This window comes from Natator depressus, chromosome 2 (genome assembly GCF_965152275.1).
Source record: "Natator depressus isolate rNatDep1 chromosome 2, rNatDep2.hap1, whole genome shotgun sequence".
NCBI classification, from domain to species: Eukaryota; Metazoa; Chordata; order Testudines; family Cheloniidae; genus Natator; species Natator depressus.
In genome coordinates this window covers 127,371,900-127,384,536 of record NC_134235.1, presented here as the reverse complement: position 1 = coordinate 127,384,536, position 12,637 = coordinate 127,371,900, and the positions used below count along the sequence as shown (strand labels likewise).

At 38.7% G+C, this 12,637-nt stretch overlaps 1 protein-coding gene across 3 annotated transcripts in view; it reads right to left on the bottom strand.

Annotated features, from left to right (window-relative positions):
* Positions 1 to 12,637, bottom strand: part of CDH12 (cadherin 12) — an 822,829-nt gene that overhangs the window by 229,099 nt on the left and 581,093 nt on the right. The window contains exon 4 of one of the 3 annotated variants that reach the window (XM_074944993.1): positions 6,533 to 6,726. The exons of the other annotated variants lie outside the window; for them this stretch is intronic. The gene's annotated coding sequence lies outside the window, so the exon portion shown is untranslated. The remainder of the gene's footprint in view (positions 1 to 6,532; positions 6,727 to 12,637) is intronic. 3 annotated transcript variants of the gene reach the window in all.

Below are 12,637 nucleotides of genomic sequence, written 5' to 3'. Positions count from 1 at the left end.
GAGAGAGTAAGGAGAGAAGTAGGAACTGAGTTCTAGAAGTCCAGCTGGACAAACTAATGGATATTTTGGTTTTCTGTTAATTGTTAAAAGGGGGGGGGGAAATGTTGGGATCAAACTGAAAATATTTTTTCCAAGGATTTCATTTAGATTTTTAGCATTTAATATTTTTAATTTTTTTAAAAAAAATTGTAAGCAAAATTTTGTGACAAAATGTCAAAATAAAACATGTTGACTTTATGTTTGCTCTCCTCTTCCCCCCTACCCACCAAAAAAAGACAAAACAAAACGCAATTTGGCAAAATCAACACAAATGCATTTTTCACCAAATAAAGTTTTGGACAACGTTTTTAAAATCTCTCTTCAGTATCCCCATTCCACTATGGCTGGAAAGGGTGCAGGGGGTGGGAGGAGGAGAGGGAAACATACAGAAAGCTGTGGGGCTCCCCAACCAAACTGTGTGTGGCGGGGGAAGTGATACTGTTAGCCCCCTAAAAAAAGTACTATTGTAGGAAGCGTGCTCCAAAATGCTATTTCAGGGGTTCTCTCCCTCCAAAATATTGTTGCCAGGGGTATGGTATGGCTGCTGAGCACCCCTCTCACTAGATCCTTCTACCACACTATCTAATAGCAATACAATGAAACAACACCTTTACTCATACTCACCTCTCTAATTCATACATCATCATCATCAACAATAATTATTTGACAGGTTTCAGAGTAGCAGCTGTGTTAGTGTGTATTCACAAAAAGAAAAGGAGTACTTTTGGCACCTTAGAGACTAACCAATTATGAAGTGAGCTGTAGCTCATGAAAGCTTATGCTCAAATAAATTGGTTAGTCTCTAAGGTGCCACAAGTACTCCTTTTCTTTTTAATAATTATTTGTATTACCATGGAACCTAGGGGCCCTAGTCATGAACCAGGACCCCGTTGTGCTAGGTGCTGTACAAGCAGAACAAAAAGACAATCCCTTGCCCAAAGACCTTACAATAAGCATAAAACAAGAAACAGATGGATATAGACAGATGGGAAAACGAAAGGAAACAATGAGACAATATTGGTCAGCATGATAGGCTGCGGTCTCTGCACACAAGCAGCATAATTGCTGTCAAGGCAATTTTGTGTAGGCACAATGGCAAAGGAGAGTTTTGAGGAGGGACATGAAGAACAATGACGAAGCTTTGCAGGTGTTTAGAGGATTCCTCCCAAACATCAGGTGCAGCACAGGAGAAAGCATGAAGATACTGTTTTTGAAAATTTAGCAAGTGGGCATTGGAGACTGGCTTCATGGACTGGTCAGAAGTGGGAGTCGATCTTTCGATGATGAATGAGAAATGATAGGAAGATGTGCCATGAAGGGCCTTGAAAGATGGGAGAAGTTGTTCTGTTCACACACTACAGAGTGAATTGTGGAGAGTGCCCAGGGCTTCCAGAGTTCTTTATGAGGCTGACTGAAGCAGGGTTCTGGCTCATGAAATCAGCAAGACCCCAAGACAGATAAATAAACCCTCTTCACCCAGCACAAAAATTAGCAGGGGTAAACAAGGTGTGAAAACAGAGAACAATAGATCTGATTTTAAAATATACTTCACTGTGAGGGCTATATGGTGTTAATAACATAAGTAAGGGAAAAGCCTGATTTTAAAAAATTATTTTCAGATTTGGTGTCTCTTGTAGTCTAAGTGGAATGGCAAAGTTTTGTCTACAAGCATTAAGATTAGTGTTAGGACATGAGCATTCTTTCTCCCAGAGAAAAATGTTGATTTTTCTGAGAGAAAAGCCCAAGTTAAGTATTACAAATTCTCCTTCCTGTCTCTTATTGATTATTCTGCACTCTTAGGAAGTCAAGCAGAAAGCTGAAGGTCCCTTAATTTCTTCAACTTTGTTCAGAATTGCATCATTCACTGCAATTCATCTGACACATTCCTCTCCCTTTAGTGGAATTGGACTCTCCTGTCACAACTGTTGCTGCTTAAACTAGAATTTTCAAACTGTTGGAAATATTTTTTTTCTCTCTAGATCTTTTTTTTGGGGGAAAGGGGGTTAATAGGTTGTGTGTGTGTGTTTTGGAAAGTGGACCTTTTGGATTAGGGCTTTGGTAGTGAGAATGCCTTACAGCTGAGCAGAGAAAAATATCAGTAATATTATCTGCTGATGTTGAGGGCAATGGACAGTAAGAATAAAGCGTAATCGCCCATCTTTAACTTGATACTAAAACGAAGAAGTTCTAGGGAATAAGAAGCCAATTCTTGACAATTCCAGCCTGACAATAAGAAGCTAATTCAAGTTCTTAGTCAGATGGAAGTTGTTTCCCAGCCCCCAGATTCACACACTGAGGAGACCATATATGGGTCTCCCTATTCCTGCACAGAAGGGAGAGGTAACTGCCATCCCAACACTGTTCCCCTCTAGATGCCATAGAGGGCATATTGTGGGTCCAATATCTGTGCAGACTGATGGAGACTTTGGACATATCCTTCCACTATAAAAAATAGTGCATAATAGAAAAATATAGCATGAAAAAGTATACACACACTTATTTTCTACTGTTTTGCTGTTATTCAATTTATTCCATAACTTGGTGCACTGGTACCCTCTCAGTAACACCTTATGTCCCAAAGATTATTTTCAGTTCTTACTTTTCCATTGTAAAAGCTAAATCTGGGCTTCCAATTAACTTCTGGCACATAAGGGGAGGGGGAAGACTTAAATGGCCAAAGGGCTACAAACAAAGGGCTACTGAAAAGACATACAGGTTCACGCAGGAAAGGCAGAAAGGGTAACGTAGATTAAAATGCTGGAGGGAACACAGGCAGTTTAAACTGAACCGGCAGGTTTAAAACCACTCGTGATTCAGCTGTGTAAAAAAAAATGTGTTTACTCCAAAAATATAACATTAAAGATGAAACAGTGACTTCCTATCCGAGCCAAACCGTATTGCTCAGCACCACAGCATAATTGAGGTGGCTGAGCTGCATTGAAGCTTTAAGTAGCTGAACTGGGAGCAATTTCAAGCCTCCTTGTTCAGTTGAAGATGAAATGAGATGTTTAAATGAAGAAATCCAGCAGCACAAACGGGTTGGGTGAAGAAGATAGTAACAGTTTAAAATCAACATGACTTTCTTTTCACATGCTCAGCCATGTTTTTTTCCTCCCTCCCCCTATTAATATTTTCACAAGGCAATAACTGAAATAAGAAACTAAAGTGGACATATTTTCTGCCCTATTCTGTCCCCTTTGCACCAGCAACACAGAAGATATTAAATCTGGCCCCAGATCTTCTAATGGAGACAAAAGTCATGCAAAGGTAGGGAGGATGAATGGTCAAAACACATTAGGCTCTGGCTATCCCCAGATGGTCACCTGTGTACCATTCCCTACTCGTACATGTTAGACCCATTCCAATGTGTTGGGCCTGGCTGGTGAATCAGTCTCACAACCAGTCCTCATCCACCTGCAATACCAAATGGGTCTTGCCTGTTGCAGAGAATCTGGCCTATCTTACACAACACATTGGGAATTTACCACTTCTCCTGTGCTTATGGAACATGGCCTTTGCCTTCAGGCCAGACAGCACACCTAAAGCATGGTAATATCTTATGACACATGCCCTCTCACATAACCTTGCTTCATTAAGCTATTACCACAAAGTGTGGGTGGTTCCCCACATCACAGGGCTATTAGGGCCCTGGTTATTTATGTAAGTTAAGCGAAGAACAACTTTGGAAGACAGTACAGTCAGGGATGCTGAAGTACCAGGGGTGCATACTTTGAGCATCCAAAACACTCCAAATCAATGTATTTTGGAGGACTAGAGGATAAGTTTCCAGGGCTGCCAATGCAGAAATTTGTACTAGCACTAAATTCACTTTAATAAAAATAAAACCAAGCCCCAAATAATGAAAAATACTTTCGAGATCTTGGCTTCTGTGTTATCTTTGCGTAATGAAGCAGATAATTTGTTGAGCAAAACACTCTATCTGGTGAAATTTATCTTGGAAATCTCAACTTGATTTTGTGCATTTTCCAGAATAGAAACATATCCTTCCATATTGGCATAAATGCCATGATTATTTTATGTGACTCCAGAAATAACTTTTAAATCAGTTCTCATAATGGAGTCATCGTCATTATTCCTCTGATTTTTGGCATACTAATAGCCCCACATAGGCTGAGGCACTATTTTAATCTACAAGTGTCTGAAATAATAAGACATTACTACTTAGTGCATCAGGACCAATGTGTATAATATGCTGTCCTAACTGTGGAATTTTATTGAAGCAATAGGTTGTGACCTAATGTTCATTACATTTAGTTTCTGAGGTGCTGAAGATTGATGCACGAGCCAAAGTGCATTACTGTTTTCAATGAACCTTGACAGTTATTAGTCACAACTTTGAGGCTAATGGAACTAGTCTGTTAGTGCGATTGATGTCCAAGGTTAGATGAGTGGATGAGCTCCCGTTCTTGACCAGAAATTATTTGCCTGCTAACAGTTAAAAAAGGAAATTAAAAAAAAGGGTAAAATGGAAGTTGAAGTTAGAGCTAGCAAGAACAGATATTAGACATACACTATAAAGAGCTATCAGTCCAAATTCTCAATTTTATGAATTTACATTTTGCTACAGGTTAGATTACATTTGTATGGTACTGAAATAAAAAATAATGGCATAAGAAATCTTTTTCATTCGCCTGTTTACACCTATTTTTTGTGGAACTATCATCACAGGTCACACAATGAAAGTTAATAAAAATGACTGCAAGGTTTCTCATGAAACATGATCAAATGAGATTTGCAAAAAGTAAATCTGTAAGCCATCTCTGGGGAATCTGAACAGCTCCCTATAGTTAGAAAGCCACAAGCTACTTATCACCTTTCCTCGATTGCTCATTGTGATGCTTTAACAACCTGTCACTACACAATACATGAAAGCACTGTATGTAATAGCATAATGCAACAGTCTTCCCCTTCAGGACACACATTTTCCACCTCCTCCACATACATGAGGCTTTTTCTTCATTTTACTGACTCAGTTCAAAGATTCAGTTCTCCCTAGAATTTGTTTCATTTGTGTTTCTTTACATCATAGAAGAATTTAGGATTGAATAGATTTACTGCTCTGAACAATATACAATGGGTCTTTTTGTTTGTTTTGTTTTTGTTTCCCTTTATTTTCCAGCAGACTATTGGGACATTAATTGCATACTCTTACAAAAAATATTTTTACAGCACCTTTCAAATCCTTTACATTATGCAATCCTTTTCTTGTTATTCTTTAGTTCCCATTCTTCACAGAAAAATTCATGCAGAAATACAGCAGAGAAAATATCTATAGTAAATGCATATAATCAAAAAACAAGGTCATTCACTTAATCAAAATTCCTGAGATATGCATGCTTGTTAAAATGTTTACCTATAGATTTAATTATTTTTCAATTTTCCCTTTGTAATTACTGGTATTAGAATTGTCCCTCAGCTCTCTGTACTGGAAATCGTACAACAGGAAGAACATAGTATGTCTCATATTTCTGAGAGAGCACAAAGAATTGTTTTCTCATAATGTTTTAATTGGAATTTCCTAAAAACAAGGCAGTTCCCCATTTTATTTCTGGAAAGGTGGTGTGGAATGAGATACAGGAGAAATGATACAGGGACATATTCCCACAGAAGTCTGAGGAATCCCCTTTTGAGCAACACGTCCTCTGGTAGGAAAAAGTGATGTAAAAGACTAAGAAGTGAAAACTTCGTTTTCTACTTGGGACATTTTTTATGTGATCTCTTATTTTTGGGAGGCATGCTGACAATCAGAAGTAGTTGGAAAAATACTATTGAAATGGTTGTGTCAGAAAATGCTGTTTCAAATAAACCTATTTTTTCAGGAAATCATATCAATTTTGACAAAGTTTTGCTCTGCAAAATTGGAAGAGAATTTTCAATATTTGAAAACTGAAGATAAGTGTAGAGTAGTGGCAGATAGCTGATGCATCTGGGCAGACGGAGCCATAGCCAGCACCTGGATGACATAGAAAGAGCCTCAGCCATCAGCTGGTCTGATGTAGGAAAGTCAGAAGAAACAAGGTACATGAGAACCACAGAAGACAATCAGAACACTGACCTTCTGACTGAAGGGAGCAACAGCGTAGAAACTGATCTCCCACAAAACAAACAAAAAGTGGCAGACTCATTTGAAGACCAGCACACTTGAAGGACTATGAGTCCTAAGAGGCTGCAATGAGATGGTATTAAAGCAATGTCCCTAGGGTGAGCAATGTACTAGTGACATTTGACCCCCATAAGGCAACAACTATTTTCACCAAAGTCAAAACAAAATTGTTAAAAGGAAACTTGCAGGGGGGAGGAAAGGGGGAAGAGCACAGATTACAGGAGGCGCCAGGAATTCGGTCTATGTCATATAACTAGCTGCAGATGCAGCATCTCTGTAAATAGTTGTCTTAATAAATGGCCAATTTAATTTTACAAACATGGAATCCTTTCATATTATTACCCAGAATGCAGTACATGAAACACCCACCTTCCTCTGAGCGGATAAGCACAAAGCTTTCTCCAGTTGCATGCTGACCATCACAGCTACAGCATCCCTCTTGGCAAGTTGCACCTGCTTACAACATGGAGGCCAGTAGCCATCTCAAAGAGTCCATCAGCTCAGCTTCTGCTTTCCCACATTGTCTTCCTACACATGCACACTGCTCTTCTTACTCCTCAGTACTACTTGAAGTAACAGAACAGACTTAATGTGAGCCAAACCCCATGGAAGTAAATGCAATTTCTTTCATTGACTTCAGTGCATCCTATCAATATCTGGCACTCCTGATCCACAGGAAGCTGCTCTACCAAGTCAGGTAAAAAGAATGATTAAAAAAATGTGCTAATAATGTAGCATGTCTTTGGAAAGATATGAAAAATGGTTTTATAAGATTACAATTTCAACAGGATTTAACTTCAGTCCTTTTGAAAAAATAGCAGATCCTTTATCCATTACATTTCAATTAAATTAAATTTTAAAAATGAACAGAAGTATTATAGAGTCAGATTCTGAGGATAGTTACAGCTATGTCAAAATCAATTAACCACATTGACTTCAGTGGAGTTACTCCAGTTTAACATGAGTCTAAGTGAGATCAGAACCTAGCCCTGTAACACTTGTTTTTTTTCTTCAAAAAATAATTCTCTATTCATTCACAATAGTTTTGAACCTAAAACAATACCAGCACATTCCCAAAGATGCTAATCAACAACTTTGAAGTGTAATGAATAAAGTGTCTGCTCCATATGTTCAAAGTACTTACTTAGAATCTTGTTTAAAAAAAAAAACACACACAACAAAGTAATTCTAGATTTACATGGGAATAGCTATCAGACTCTCACCCACAAGTGTTTTTCACCAGCCTTCACAAAGATCTAAATGGATATAGATTTTTCTGAAAAACAGAATTAATATTTTTGCCTTTCCTCTCCAACAAAAAGCAAGGAGGAGGAGAATTTTTTTAAAAACATTTTAGCTACATGACCAATAGGAATTAGTGACGGAAAAGATCTTGAAGGTAATTATATTCACCCACTATCTGTTCAGGGTTGTTCCCTAAAGTATAGTATCCAGTACATTGTCCTGTGAAGATTTACATCTCTCAACCAATGGCCACATCACTTGAGAGAGACTAGTCCACAAATTAATAGATCTTGTTACCAGGGATTTTGTCTAAATTTCTATTCCATTTCTTTTACATTTTTGAAAAAAAATAGGGTACCTATTAAAACAAGTTTTTTTTTTATTTTAGATTCATAGCTTTTAAGTCAAGAAGAGACCATTCTGATCCTGATCTCCTGCATAACACAGATCATCAATGTGATTCTGAGACTTGGTGTTTAGTCTTTGTTCCTGACAGTTAGGCTTGTATGGTAAGATCATGGACTTTTTGCAAAAAATCACAAAACTCAAAGTTTAAGTGGTTGGCATGGTCAAGATCATGCCATAGACTCTTCATCAAGGTCTTTATCCTGAAGTTATTGTGTACTCAAAATTCTCATTGTCTGGAAAAATAATACAGGTTAATGCTCCAAATTTTTGAGCCTTTGCAGAACAGAAGTTTGAGTTCTTAGGGCTTGTTTTGCTTTTCCTGGGGGCAGGGGAGGAGAGGGCTCAATTTTTTTCTGTATGACTACTGTGAATATCGTTATGTTGTGCATACAGATGTTTTTAAACAGTCTGAAATGCATATAACAATGCATACAATTTTCACCACTTTAGGATGACAAAATAATTACTGCATTCTATTACTGAAGTCATTTTGAATGATGTAAGTCAGTCAGAAGTGTATTAAGAGGTGATCTTTTCAAAAATAATAAGGCATCCTTTACTTCATTGTGACTTGGTTCTTTGCCTCTGTCTGTCTGTTGGGATTCAGAAATCATTTGCAAGATCATTTTCCTACCAAAAAGATTCACACAGATAGAAGCAACCTTCCACAGAACTGGCAGGAGACTTTTCATCATTCAACATTTTTTATCCCCGTCCTTTTTGGAAGTGAAAATTCAGTCATTTTGTGGGTTGTGAAAGACTGAATGTAGCGTTAATATCTGCTGAGTCCCTGTCTTAGCTAATCAGTTCTACCCTTTTTGAGGAGAGTATCTGCAATTATCATATGCCAATCCACACAGCCAGTTTGAAAAGCCTGACCTCATGCTCATTCTGAACTGAAAGCTGACAGGATACTTGCACGTCATCTTTAACAATCAGAGAAATCAAGGCTCCTAGAGCACTGACTTGGATGAAGAGCAAGATTAAAAATGGTTACAGAGTTCCGCATGAGTTATTAGCTGTTAGCTTGCTGTAAACATGACTAATGGATAATGGAATTAGTTTGGCCGAGCAGAAGTCACTCAGAAGAGCCAAAACACATCTCTTCCATCATTAAATATTTCTTAGGAGTGGGGAAAGAACATCTGTGTGTGTCACTTTGGGAGACCGGGTGGGTTGTAACACTGTTGAAACAGAATTCTCTCAGGGAATGCACCTTTGATCTTTACACAAGCAGTTGGAGGATGGGGGGGGGAAGGAATAAATAGTATGGAGGATGGGACATCATAAAAAGAAGTGTATCTGTCCTCACTCACTTCACTTTCATAATGTCCTGTCAGAAGCTTTAGTTGTTTTTGTCACTGATTCCCCCCATTCTCTGAGACCTTTGCACTTATTATCCTATTAACTGCTTGTCCCTTAAAAGTAAAGAACATGTTTATTTCTCTATAACACTCCTTACTCTCCTTATAAGCAGTAACAGACCTGATACTTCATTATTTAGAGTTTACTTTCAGAGACTGGGAAACTTTCCTCCACAAGCTTGTAGGTTTACAGCTATTTGCCCACTGTATTTTAAAAATGAGCAAGCCTTACAAAAATTCTCACCTCAGTTACACAGATATAAATGAAAATGATCTCCATTGATTAAAGTGTAGTTACTCTAGATTTACACCAGCATAACTGAGATCAGAATCTAGCAACTGATATTTAACATTCAAATTATATATACACCTGTGAAAAAAGTGCAAAATCTATGTCCACACACATGACAGCATGGAAGATAGGAGAAAGAAGGAAGCATAAAATAGACACTCATGAACCAGTTTACTTTTCTGTAATAGTGAATGGGAAAGACAGACAGACACAAAGCAGACACAAACGGAGGAAAGAGAAAGAGAGGTAGGTACAGTGAGGACTGAATCCTAAAGCAATTGATGGTCCTGATCCTGGTCCCATGTACACCAGTATAAATCAGGAGGAATGCCATTGACGTCAGTGGAGTTGTATCAGTCTACAACTGATCTCAGAGATCAGAATCAGGCCCCTTTTGTCTGGTATCGTCGGTCAGAAAAAAAGAAGAGGGGGGGAAAACATCTGTGAAAATATTCACCAGAAAATCTTTTGCCCTTTTTCACTGAAAGCATTATCCGATGAGGATCTTGAATGACAACCCTGATCTTTGTGGATCATAAGGACTAGAAACACTGTTTTTACCTGAAACTTAGATTCCCAAGCAAAAGATAGCAACATCAAGTACTATTATATAAAACCACTGTGAAGCACTCTATTCACTTCTTGGGCAACACCCCAAGTCCCCAAAATCAGCATGGGACTTCCATTATGTTACATTTTGTACAAACACACAGGGAGACATGATATCCACTCAGTGCTGCAAATTGAACTAACTTTTCCCATACAATTTTCTAATTTTGCATAATTTAAATGAAAAATTAATATATCAGCCAAGTTTGTTTGTGGACAATTGGTCACCTGAAGAAACCTATGAACACTGGCAAATCTTTCGGAGAATCTGGCATGAGATTTGCATTTGTCCTAAATACTCAGTGACCTCCATGAGGGCCCCTGGATAAACACTGTGGTTTCTGCATCCTTCCACTCTATACACGTTGCACTATTCTATCTACTGTAAACAATGGTTCTCAACTAGATGCACAACCTAAAGTGGTCACAAAGAGTGTCCCAATGAGTTAGAGCTACTGGCTGAGAACTGCAAAATCCCTGAGTCACTAGGTAGTTGCTTTCCCACTTGTTCTTCTGCTGCAGCTTTCACCCAACCCTCAATTCAAGAGCAGCTCCTCACTCCTTCTCTGCACACTTATCCAGCATTCAGCTGTGGAGCCAGCTTCACAGTCTCATGAAGCAGCATTTTCCAATAATTTTCCTGGAGCCAAGTGTTCTTCAGATCGGTGTAGAGATTGAAGGTGAGGGAGAAGCCTCTTCCACATACCCACTTTTTTATATATACAAACCATAAAACAGCTGAAAAATTATCCAGTGACTCTAATCCTACAACTTTTTGCACCCACAAAGAATGACAGGCTGTGGGGTGTATGGTAATTTTTCAGCCTTTTTGTGGTTTAAGGAACAAAAAAAAAAAATGACTGAAAACCCACAGTATTATAACCTAAATACACTCGATGTTGTCAGTATATAGATTTTATTCAAATGTTATTAAGACATCCGGTTATCTCTTTGGTTTGTGTGTTCTAATGTATATTTTGTTGGATGTGTATCTCTTCAGTACACTAGTCATCAGAAACAGAGGTCATCTCATACTCAACTGGGATATAAACTAAAAAAGTTAAAATTGCAATAGTGTGTTTGTGTCCATCTCTACACTCATCGTTACAGTCATAGGTTCTGCAGATGATTCTAGAACATCAGATAAAATCCTACAAAAGCTCTAAAGCCATGATGTTAATAAGTTCTCTGTTGCTGTTAGTATTAGGGAACTGTCCAGCAACAAAAAAAACAAACAAACAAACAAAACAAAAATGGTCCCTGAAAAAACATATCTGTTCTGAATACTAAATACTGGAAAAAAAAATATTACTAGTAAACATCACCTGCAGCCATTTAACTCGTCCTTCTCTTGCCCCGGGGAAAGAAAAAAAAACCTGTTAATGTAGAAACAACAAGAACTTTACAATTCATTATTACAGTTACTTACAAAGTAGTTTGAGGAGTATTTGTGCAGTATATTAAATAGAGAAACATATAAATAGCTAAAAAGTTGTTTATAAAGATACAATTATTAGCCATTCCATGAATAACTCAATTCATTATGTAAGCAGGGTCTGAATGAGCTGTCCCCTGACAGCTAGCTGGGGAGGAGAAAAGGCTTCAGGACCAGACTGTATTTACATGAACACACCCACTCTGCCTAGGTATACAGCAAACCAAGCTGTGTTGCCAAAATGATCAACTTTGGTTGGCGCTGAATAACAAATCACTTTAGTATTGAATGCAGCGGTAATGAAATGTTGTCGTCCTTATTGTATGAGTAACAGGCAGCAGAACGGTGCTTAGCCTGTCCTTTTTGAGGGGGTCACCCTCAACTGAAATGAACTCTTTAAGCAAAGGGCTTGGATGCCAGACACTGTGAAGGGTAAGAGGAGGTGTCCCTACATGGAGGTTGGGCTCTGCCTAAGAATCCTAGGCATGGTTTAACCTGCCTCTCCCCGCTGTTCAAAGATAGATCTAATTAAGGCTCCATCAGGAGTCTTTTGTTAAGTGACAACTAGAGCTGAAATCACTACTTGTGGGACAGTGTTTTTGCCCAGCCTGCTTCAGCAATGAAGTTTCCCTACTAAGAGCTGACAGTCACTGAGAGCTGAAAATCACTAAGAGCTGGATGGAACCCAAAGAGATTGACCCACAGAGGTCACGGTAGAGAAGCATGTGGCAGCAGAAGGTAACAGTGTGCAGCAGAGGAGCTGGCCAGTGGAGCAGTGGCTGGCTGGCAATGCTAGAGCAAGCAAGGTTCCTTCTACCCCCTCATCCCAGTGGGAGGTGAACTCACACAGATGCAACTCTAAACTCAGTCTTCACTGACCAAGGCCAAACATTGTGATCGGGGTATGGTGCGGGAGCAGAGAGGGGCACCTTAAAGGAGCTTTTGGTTGTAGAACTCATGAAGCTGAAGCAAAAGACACTGCCCAACATATTCTGGGGTGGATGTTTTGCTCACGGTTTTATGTTTATGAATCCTGCTTACTGCGTTTTCCCTAATTAATGCCGGGTGACTTCCCTCCTTTCATTAAAAGTTTATTTTCTACACTCAGACTCTGTGCTTGT